This window comes from Mustelus asterias, chromosome 25 (assembly GCF_964213995.1).
Source record: "Mustelus asterias chromosome 25, sMusAst1.hap1.1, whole genome shotgun sequence".
NCBI lineage: Eukaryota > Metazoa > Chordata > Chondrichthyes > Carcharhiniformes > Triakidae > Mustelus > Mustelus asterias.
In genome coordinates this window covers 16,188,785-16,199,938 of record NC_135825.1, presented here as the reverse complement: position 1 = coordinate 16,199,938, position 11,154 = coordinate 16,188,785, and the positions used below count along the sequence as shown (strand labels likewise).

General features: G+C 42.1%; 1 protein-coding gene across 7 annotated transcripts in view; it reads left to right on the top strand.

The window, feature by feature from the left end:
• The first annotated feature begins 825 nt into the window (after positions 1–825).
• LOC144511825 (plasma membrane calcium-transporting ATPase 1-like) overlaps positions 826–11,154 on the top strand; it is a 269,405-nt gene continuing 259,076 nt past the window's right edge. For all 7 annotated transcript variants that reach the window (XM_078242189.1, XM_078242188.1, XM_078242186.1 and 4 more), the window contains exon 1: positions 826–1,363. The gene's annotated coding sequence lies outside the window, so the exon portion shown is untranslated. The remainder of the gene's footprint in view (positions 1,364–11,154) is intronic.

Sequence of the window (11,154 nt, the reverse complement as noted above, 5' to 3'; positions counted from 1 at the left end):
GTGTTTGAAGGTTAAACGTGTTAGGTGGGTTTACGATGGTTAAACTTATTGGGTGGGTTTTGCAAGGTTAAATTTATTGGGTTTTAAAAAGTTAAATTTACTGGGTGAGTTTTACAAGATTAAACTTATTGGGACAACTCTTATTTCTCTTCTTGCACAAGTCCAAGCACCAGCCTCGGTCTCATACAGCTCGTGTCTTGTAGGCTGTGCCGCGCGGGGCACCTCGGGAGTTGTAGTCGGTTGGGGAGTTAGAGGTGGAGGGACTACAACTCCCGGCATTCCCGGAGCGCTGGGCGCACGCGCGGTGCCCCCATCTCCAGCCGCCGCTTACCTCAATGCCTAATCCCCTCATTCCCCCCCCCCCCCCTCCCTTGCCGCTTCAACCTAACTTGCTGGCAGCGCGCGAGCCCTCGCTGGGGATTGGCTGCACCGCGCAGAAGGAGACGCGGGCTCTTGGGTTCCGATTGGGCGAGACGCCCTGTCAATCAGCGGCTCGCGGCGGAGGGGGCGGGGTCTGGGTGATTGTAGCAAAGAAAATTAGCCATTCCCCCCCCTCCCCTTCTCCCTTTGGCAGCACTTTGCCAGGGAAATCCTGCAACGCTTTGCAATATTTAATTTTTGGGATGGTTGAGGTTAGTTGAATATTTTTCAAACCCCCCCCTCCTTCCTCCTCAAGGTAAAAAAAAGGACATAAAATACATGAGGGGATAAAAGTTGTCCCTGCTGCCCATTAAGGGGGGGGGGGGGGGGATTAGTGAGGGAGGTTCAGTCAGTCAGTCAGCAGACTAGGCTGCATTGCCTGGCTGGGCTCACCCTGTAAGTTGCAGAGCTGGGAGCTGCATCAGGCTGGAAGGAGAGTGTTGCTGTCGCTGCTGTTGTTTTGGTGGTGGGTGGGTTTGGGCAAGAAAGAAAAGGTTTCAAACACTCGGTGGATATCCTAACACCCAGCCTCAACCCCCTCCAGTCTGGCTTGGCTTCATTCTTTCTCCCTTGAAAAAGAGGGGAGGCAAATATCTGCGAAGAAGGAGCAACAATTATCCAGAGAAAATACTTTCCTTCACCTTCCTTGGACTCTCTCTCAAATTTATATATATAGATATATCCCCCTCCCCACACAGCCTGGAGGCTACTCCTCGTCTCTTGACATTGTGAATTCTTCAAGAAACTACCCAAGCATTGTGGAATTTTTTTTGTCTGTGGAGGGGGGGAGGAAGGCAAGAAAAATAAGGTCTTTTTTTTTCTTTTGAATGAAGATGTGCCCGTGAAGATGAAAATCTTTCTGTCTGCCTGAAGCTTGGAAGTTGGCTAAGCAGGTGAGGAGGAAGGGGATTTTTTTTTGCCAAAGCAAATCTGGAGGATTCTGGTAAGTGTAAAGGTGTAGCAGAGTTGCTGCATTGAGACGTGTAGCGCAGAAATGATCGTTTTACTGACCAGAGGGAAGGGGGTGGGAACGTGGGAATTGTAAGTTTTTATATATATGTGTGTATGTATATATATATATATATATCCCTCTCATTCTCTAAAGGATCCTGTTGCAGTTGGTGTAACCCTCATCCCCAATTACAATAAGAGGCACTAATTTGAGATGTAGACTCTGGATTACCCTTCCTTGACCTTTTTAATTTTAAAATGAGAATTTCAGTTTTCCCATTCATTCACGCTTTATTTTTTTTAAATCCAAAAAGGATTAAGTCTGGCTTGGTTAACTGTTGAAAACTCTGGACTGGGTTGGGGGGAGAGACGGGAGGAGGGGGGGGGGGGGAAATGATTTTTAAGTTGACTTGACTTTTTTTTCCTTTAAAAAATGAGAGGAGGGCCCTTCAAGGATGCCTATCTCCATGTTTTTTTTAGTGTATTGCACTTAATTATCCTGTTGTTTGTGACACGGATCCCCTGCAGACATTATTTGCAGCAATTTGGGGATCTCGAATGATCACGGAAAGATGAGATTGTTTTTTTTAGTGGGGTGTGGTGGGTTTGAAGGGATAAGGGAGGGTTGCCCTTGACTGACTGAAACTGACTAGATTATATTTCAGGCTACAGTACAAAGCACAATGTAACGGTTTGCAGTCCGCAGGTAGCGTGGGATATTTATGTGTCCTATTTATTGTTTGTAAAATTTTTTCGAATTTTTCGATTATGTATCCGCTGTTTCAGACAGCCAGCCAGTCAGGTTTCCTTGTGTAGATTTACTGGGGCAGGTAAATTGAAGGACGCTGGGTCTTGTCTTTGGATTGTTGCACTGCATGTCGCCCTAAGTTGCAGGACAAGGATGCAATTTAGTTGAGGGCTGATTTGCTGATGCTCAGCCCTCTTATTTGTGGCTTTTTAAAAAAAAATAGAAATGCCAGATTGATTTTTTTTTAGAGCTCTTTAAAATGAATCAATAGCTTTTTCCCCCAGCCGCTGTGCAGGAAGAGGGCGGTAGAGGAAATAATTGGGATTAATAAACTAACAGATGGCTTTTTTAAAATATGCGTTCCTCACCTACCATCCGCAGATAACCACAGCCTAACTTAACATTATCGGTGCGTTTTCTGAATTCAAATAAGTATGCACAATCCGCCTCGGCCCTATAAACTCTCCTCCTTCCTCTATAATGTTAAACTGGAGCGAGTAGAATCTCAATCCCAGTTATTGAAATGTTTCCTTCATCCTCCAGTGTCATTTGCTTGGATATTTTTAAAATATACATAGAATTCTACGTTCCTGTTTTCCTCCGCAACCTTGTCGTGTTGCAACATTGGAAAACCTTGTTGCCATTAACAGTATTTGTTTCATCAGGTTAAAGGATTGGAAGAATTTTTAGAAAATGAACCCTAATTTTAAATTCTGACTTGTGCTGTCGAGCTGCAACTCTTGAGTCCTGCAGATCCTTTGCTGTTTTCCAAATTACCCGAGAAAGAGAAAAGATACAGTGGGAGCAGGATTTGGTTGTAATGAGAATGCTTATGGCTATAATGTGACTATTGTGGGGTCAGTCAGACCTCCCTGCATGGCGAGTGCCCGAAGTAAAGCAGCATTGACTGAAATGGAATGCATATTGTTTCAGCAAACTTTCTTTGATATACCATAAATGTACAAAAAGCAAACCTGTGTTGGAGGTGTTACAGAAAGCATTCGAGCCACAAATGGTAACGTTAGGATCCTTGCATTGCCAATCCAGCAATGGAGGATGAAACATGAAATGTGTGTGGGCAGTAACACTGGGCAACAACCCGATGTTCCACAGAATGCCCAGCAGAGATTGTGAATGTGGTTAATTGGTTCCCACTGAAATGAGACATTTTTAAAATGGAAGTAATTAATATATATTTTTTAAATCACCTGTGACTGGTGTTTTCTGAACTGCATTTAAGTTCCATTCAATGACTTGAAGCTTGCCAAGCTTCAGATATTGCTTTTGGAAGGAAAGTTAGTGGAAATGTCAGTGTACAGTGTTAAATTATTGCTGTTCAATATCTGCTTGCAAGTATCTTATGTGCATCTGGAAACTCTACCGTTCCTTTTTATATCCAACTGATCTTCATTAGCACATAATGTATATTTCTGCGGTCCCTTTCCTGAGCTGAATTGATAACTACCTCTTTAAACTAAAGCCTGAATGCTCAGTACTCCTTAACTGGCTGATTTTTAAATAGTGGAAAGCTGATCTTATTGGAAATGGGGTCATATAGATTTTAATGTAAGGGCTTTACTGTAACCGCTACAGGTTAAGGTTGTATAGGAAATTCAGTTTTAGTGGAATCACTGGTTTATTAGAGCCAAAAATAAAATCCCTGCAATCTGAGCTAAATTATCATCTCTTTGTATATATTTCTTAGAGTCTTAGAATCCCTACAGTGCAGAAGGAGGCCATTTGGCCCATCGAGTCTGCACCGACTATCCAAAGGAGCATTTTACCCAGCCCCCACCCTTATCCCTGTAACCCCGCATATTTACCATGGCTAATCCACATAACCTACACATCTATGGAAACTGAGGGGCAATTTAGTAAAATTCTTGTAAGGAAAAGAACGCACTGATCAGTGATTACTTCAGATTATATACAGTGCTTGACTGAAAAAAAACTATGGAATGTAGAATGTGTTTTTCATTTTTTTTTTTGCTGGTCTTCACCTCCCCTCTTCCTTATCTACCTCTACTCCAACATATACCAGTGTGGGATTCTGCTATTACCTTGACAAAGATGGACAAGTGACCAGCTCTAAGCAATTTAACAAATATAGTTCAGTAAATCCTACTGTAATGTGGCCTGCGATTGAATCATCCTTTGAAAATCATTCCCATCCCTCCCCTCCCACCATCTGGGAATCACCTCTCTCTTGATAGGATGCCCCCTTATTATTCTAGCTGAGATTAAGAACCTGGCATGTGGGCTGTCATGTCTGTGGTATTAAGTTCTGACATTTTGTGATGCAGTACATTTATAATGGAGCAGCAGTTTGATCTGTAGTTGAAAAATATATTTGTGTAGGTTGTTTATAATCTTTGATAGGTTATCTGAGCTACCTCGTACCTCCCTAATGAGTAGGCCTTTTATCCCATTAGTGGGCCTGATGCACCCAGTGTAGGTTTGGCCTGAAGAAGAATCATTTTCAGTTCTGTCATGTAACTGTGGCTCTTTGGCCCCATGGCTGGACATAACGACAAAAGGTAGCCACTTTTTTTTTCACGAGAGGATTGACTTGTATGCCAGCATGAGATCTGTAGTTCTGTGCAGACGAAAGATATTTTATGTAAAGCATGTTCTTTAATATGGAATTGGAGCCTGAAACTTTGCCTGAATCATTTTATGAAGCCTGTTCAGTTTTTCATTTGGTGATGTTCCGAGTTTTCCCTATCGGCATGATTCTAAGCTTCTGTTTTGTTTTTGACTGATGATTGAAGACCATGGAGGAAAGTAGCGAACATGTGGAGCTGCAGAATTTAAAAAAAAAACTGGTTCTCTTCCTGTCACAGAGCGACACATCTTGTGTTGATCATGGGACAAGCCTTGATTAAATCTGTTTTGACATTTGGAATGGTTCTGTGCTTCTAGCAAAAAAAAGCAGAAAGGCATTGGTTGCTCTCAGCTTCAGAAGGAGAGGCAAATTCTTTGTTTAAATTATAGAAATTGTTATAAAAAATAAATGGCTTTTATTGATTTACTATTTCTAGTTTTGAGGAGTTATGACTTAAAAGGTAATATTTATTTCAGAATGTAGGATGTGCCTTTTTTAGTGTGAAGTCTCAAGCAGGATCAGCATAGTTTTGGTGTCCTTATCTGAGAAAAGATGTCCTTGCTATAGAGGGAGTGCAGCGAAGGTTTACCAAACTGATTCCTGGGATGGCAGGTCTGTCATGTGAGAAGAGACCAAGTCGGTTAGGATTATATTCACTGGAGTTTAGAAGAGTGAGAGGGGGTCTCACAACTTATAAAATTCTGACAGGGTAGATTCAGAAAAAACGTTTCCAATGGTGGGGGAGTGGAGAACTAGGCGTCATAGTTTGAGGATAAGGGGTAAACCTTTTGGATCTGAAGTGAGGAGAAATTTCTTCACCCAGAGGGTGGTGAATGTGTGGAATGCACTACCACAGAAAATAGTTGAGGCCAAAATGTTGTCTGATTTCGAGAAGAAATTAGATATACCTCTTGGGACTAAAGGGATTTTTTTTTGGGGAGGGGGGGGAGGTGGAATAGAGATATTGAATATAGAGATGATGACCAGCCATGATAATGAATGGCGGAGCAGGCACGAAGGGCGGAATGGCCTACTCCTGCTTCTAGTTTCTATAATATGGTATGGCTCACTATCCCTAACATTCTGACTGCAAAACATGTTTTAATAATTTGGGCAATTTTACAGAAATACATATGTGTATTGGGCAGACTTGTATTAAATTTGTGATTGCCGTGACATGCACTGTTTGCAGAAGTACAAGTTTATATTGGTATTTTGTATTTCAATCTCTGGGAGCATAGAATAAACGTATTTAATGATGTAACACCATTTTTGATGTTTATGTATTCTTTGCTTTGTCACGTCTTTAGGAATTATGATCCTAGACAAGATCCCTGATTAGGGACCAATGACATTTTGTTTAAAGCAGCCAAGTTCAAAACGCTTCTATAGAGAATAAAGCCACAATATTCCTTGGGTTTTAAATGAACCAAAATAAACTTTACTATACAAGGTCAGAAAGTTAAAACCATTTACATTATCTGTTTTATACTCTTAATATTTAAGGGTTGTTAACGGGCAACTGTCGCTGAACAAGCCACACTGCACAGTAAATGACAGATGCAACCAAGACGCACTCCATGGATTTCTCAGTGATGTCACGAAACATAGTGGGTCAATCTATCTCATTGAAACTCTTGTTTCTCACACAAGGTAGTCTAGTCTTCACCTTCATAGAACTTGCCTTGGAATTGTCGTCTCCAGTCACTTCCACTCGCAAAGCCTCAATGATGGCTCATCTCACAGGATTTAAATCCTGTCTCCCAAAATTCTATTCCTGAGTCTGTGCTCGAGCACCAACTCTCAGCTTTAGCTCTTCAGCTGCACCTGGCAGGACGCTACTGCTCCAAAGGGGTGCCTTTGCCCCAACAGCCCACAGCATAAATTCATCAATCTAGTGCTGCCTTGGATTTTCAGGGCTTCTCCTGAGCCCTCTTCACTTCAAAGTCTGCTAACGCAGCCTTTTTGTCTTCTGCGCTGTTAACTGGGACCTCATCCTGTCTGCTCTCCCTTTGGGATTGTCTTGGTCACATGAGCCATGTTTTCAGGTCATGTTGTTTTCCCCCTCCTGCACAGACATGCTGAGCCCAAAGAACTTAAAAATGCAGAATTGTGTATGTGCAGCCGGCTGGCTGGTCTGCACAGGCACAAAAACTCTGTGGTCTGTTGGGACTTGGGATACCCAAGCTTTAGCCATGAAGGAACATTGAAAATGCACAAGTTATTCATAGTTTCCTGCTCAACAATGTGGTTCCTCCTGCAAGGAAGGATTGCACTAATTACGTCTGATGTCTCCTCTTCAATCCTACAATATTTATATTGCTTTGACTTAGTGCTTTTTTAATAGAATTTTTGAAGTGTCACGAATGTTTGTATGTGGATCAATTCTTCTGTTGATGCATCTATTCAAAGATACATTAGCACAGTGGTTAGCACTGCTGCCTCACAGCACCAGGGACCCGCGTTCGATTCCTGTGCGGAGTCTGCGTGCACTCCCCCATGTCTGCATGGGTTTCCTCTGGGTGCTCCAGTTTCCTCCCACTGTCTGAAAGAGGTTTCCGTTAGGTGCCTTGGTCATGCTAAATTCTCCCTCCGTGCACCCAAGCAGGTCCAGAATGTGGCGACCAGGGGATTTTCACAGTAACTTCATTGCAGTGTTAATGTAAGCCTACTCGTGATACTAATAAATAAGCTTTAAAACTCTCAGTTTCTTGGTTAATGTCCTGTGGCTTAATATATTGTCATTTGTCATTAGAAGTGCACAAAGTGGGGAAAATAACTTGTGTGAAAGTTTTGCAAAGATATTAATGTCTAACTAATTTCGCAGCCAATTTCAGATCTCCTTTTGATGAGGTTTCTATACATGTTTGGAGGTGGGTGGAGAGAAAGTTCTTTCAGCTTACTCGAAGATTGGCAGTTCTCCAGCTGAAGGGGTGGACAGGCGACCTGTTGCCAATAACATCATATTCTGTTATTAGAGGTGTTAGAGTGATCCAAGATAACTCACTTACAGTTTCTTCCCTTTTGACCTTTCCTCATTGAGCGAAAAAAAACCGCTTGGCATGGATAGGATTGGACAGAGAGAGAACCAACTTGCATTCACATAGTATCTTTCATGACCGCAGGGTATTCCAAAATGCTTTGCAGCAGAAGAAGCATTTCTAAATATATCATTTGTCGTGTGGAAAACACGGTAGCTAGTTCACTCACCGGAAGCCCTGCAAAAAAAAAAAAGTGATAAATGGCCAGATCAGTTGTTTCAAAGGAGTAGATGTTAACCTGAAGAGAATTCCCAGTTCCACTTCAAATAGTACCATGGAAACTTAGCCACTTGAGCAAACAAATATGGCCCTTAGCTTAACGTTTTATCAAAAGATGGCACCTTGGGCGTTGTGGCACAGCCTTAATATTGTACTGCAATGCTGGCTAAAATTAATCGCTCCAGTCTTGAGTGGGGCTTAAACCTTCTGAGAGGTAGAAATGCTATCATTGAGTGAAGAAGAGTGGTTGCCTGATAGGTGTTAATATGACTGACTGATGAGGCAGAGGTTACATGACTTGTATCCTGTTTTCCAGTTCCTTAGCTAGTGCTGCATTCAGGAGCCCTGTTAGTTACCACGATCGCTTTTTTTAAATGACCAAGCTGCAATATATCCAGGAGAAAATAGCTCATCTTTCCTATCACTGATTCCCTATTAATCTTCCTCTCTGAAGAAGTGAAATGCCTCTCAGATTCTTCATTTTCAGCCACCTTTTTTTTGTTCTGCTGTGATGTGCATGCAGCCGTCTCGTTGCTTGTCATTTCTACCTCCAATATCCAGGCAAGGATCCAAAATCCTTGGAAAAAGGGATGGACTGCACTAATGTGCTTTTAAAACCCAGCACTTGAGAGATGCAGCCTGCCTGGTGAGAAGAGCACTTGCTGTGTCACAATACTGCTGGCTCAACACTTGGGGAATAGAAATATGATTCCATAATTGGTAAATAATAGGGGGGAATTAAACCAACACCGCTGCATCTGCTCTTCAACTTGAATGCCTTTCACTATTCAGTTGTAATATTTACTAAGAGGGAGCATTGTATATTTAATAGCTGATATGTGCAGCATGGTTCCTTTTTAAGCAAATAGAGTTCCTGATTTAATTGTCAATGATGCACCATTCCCTGCTGGAATGGTTTATTTCCCTGACCTTCAAAATGACGCATCTTAATATTGTTCAGATCTCTATTCTGCGACTGACGGTCATAGGGTCAAAGAAATGTGCCTTGCTCTAGGCAAGGGTAACCTGAGTGTACACTCAACTGAAGACAAATTGAACATACTTGATTGGTGCCCCATCTCAAGTGTGGCCTTTATCTTGCTTGCACGTGAATGTAACAGTGAAGACAATCATGGAAGGTATAATGCAATTGTAAAACATTCTACATAACGACCCTGCCATTTAGTCAAATTTGTTTTGTGAGAAGCAATTATAACTCCAGGGTTTTTTTTTAGAATCTGTTTCCCAGGCTGAGATTGGGCTGTGATTTTGGAATTACTGCTGTAATATGCATCTTTCGTGATGATCTTTCAATTCCAGTGCATTCTCTGATATTAAGATGATGGCAGCTGGTGTTACAGTTGTCTGGATTGCATAAGGTTGCAGCAGGTGACATCATCAAAGCTGGAGGCAATAAACGTGATGTTGCAAATAGAATACTTGAATCAGTGACGGCATTTGGAAATTGAGTTGTGATCTTTCAGCATTGCTTTTTTAAAAGCAGAGATGTCTTGTAACAATTATATGGTGCGTTGGTACCCAGAGTCCTGTGTACAGTTTTGATCTCCTCACTTAAGGAGGGATATTCTTGCATTGGAGACAGTTCAGAGAAGATTCACTAGGTTGAAGAGGTTGTGTTATGCGGAAATGTTGAGCAGGTTGGCCCAATATTCATTCAAGTTTGGAAGAATGAGAAGTGACCTTACTGAAGTATATAAAGTCCTGATGGGGCTTAATGGGGTAGATTGCCTTCCTCCCCTTGTGCGGGAGGGGGGGAGAAATCTGGAACTAGAGGGCACTTCTTAAGATGGAAGGAATTTCTTCTGAGGGCCATTAATCGTTGGAGTTCTCGAGCCCCAGAGTGGGGATGGGATCATTGTCTAATTCAGCTCTGAATATATTCAAATGTTTGATCAACAAAGGAGTTGGGGGTTATGTGGGGGGGCAACAGGTAGAAAAGTGGAGTTGAGACCATGATCTTATTAAATAGTGAAGCAGATTTCAGGAATCAAGTGATCTATCCTTGTTCTTCCTACTTGCGTTCTTAAAACTTGTGAAATCTTAAAACTTTGCTGACATGCTGACAGGATGTGGTGAAGGGGGTGTTGCTATAAAGATTGAAAGTTTGCTGGGATGAGCGTACTGTTCTATGAAGAGATAAAAGTAGAATTGTCCTACTTTCTGGAAAGTGTGGAATAATGAGAAGTGATCTCATTGAAACATATGCAGTTTCCCCTAACTGGAGAGATTAGAACCTGGAGACATGAGGGTGAATTTTCCCATTCCGCCTATCACAAGAATCGTAGCGGGCGAGGGGCAAACCATGGAAAGGTCCGTTGACCTCGGGTGGGATTTTCCAGTTTTGGGGTGAACCTGGCCAGAAAATCCCGCCCATGGTTCAATAAAAGGGGCGAGCCATTTTTGGACAAAGATGAGACATTTCTTCACTTGGTGGGTTGTGGATCTTAGTACCTACCCCAGAGAATTGTAGATACTCTGTTGCCACGGCTCAGTGAGTAGTGCACTCACCACTGAATCACAGGGTTCTGAGTTCAATCCCCCTCCGGGACTTGAGTGTAAGAAAAAACAAGGCTGACACTCCAATGCCTGAGGTGCTATCTTTCAAATGAGATGTTAAGCCAAGCCTCCATCTACCTGCTTGTGTGAATGCAGAAGATCCCATGGCACTATTTTAAGAAGAACAGGGGAATTATCCATCACATTCTGACCAATATCTACCCTGCAATCAATTTGACAAGCACAGATTATCTGATTATTAGCACATTGTTGGTTGTTTATTCGGTGCATTTTTTGGCTGCTGCATAGTGACTACTGCAAAAGTACTTAATTGGCTCAAAAGCACTTTGAGATGTCCAGTGGTTGTGAGAAATGCTGTATAAATGCAAGTCAGTTTTTAATGTTTGAGCTTGATGGAAAGGGATATGGGGATGGCGCAGAAAGTGGAGCTGATGTAAAAATTCAGTCATCTTTCAGATTGGCTGAACAGTTTGGAGGAGCCATGTGGCTACTGCTTGCATTTCTTTAGTCGTTTGAGTAACATTTGCCAGCTGTTTTAAAGGGCATGAGCATTATGCCACATAATGGGCAAATCATCTTTCTGTTCCTAAAGTGAAGCCCTGTCTCTCTTTAAGGGCACAAAATCCAATTAG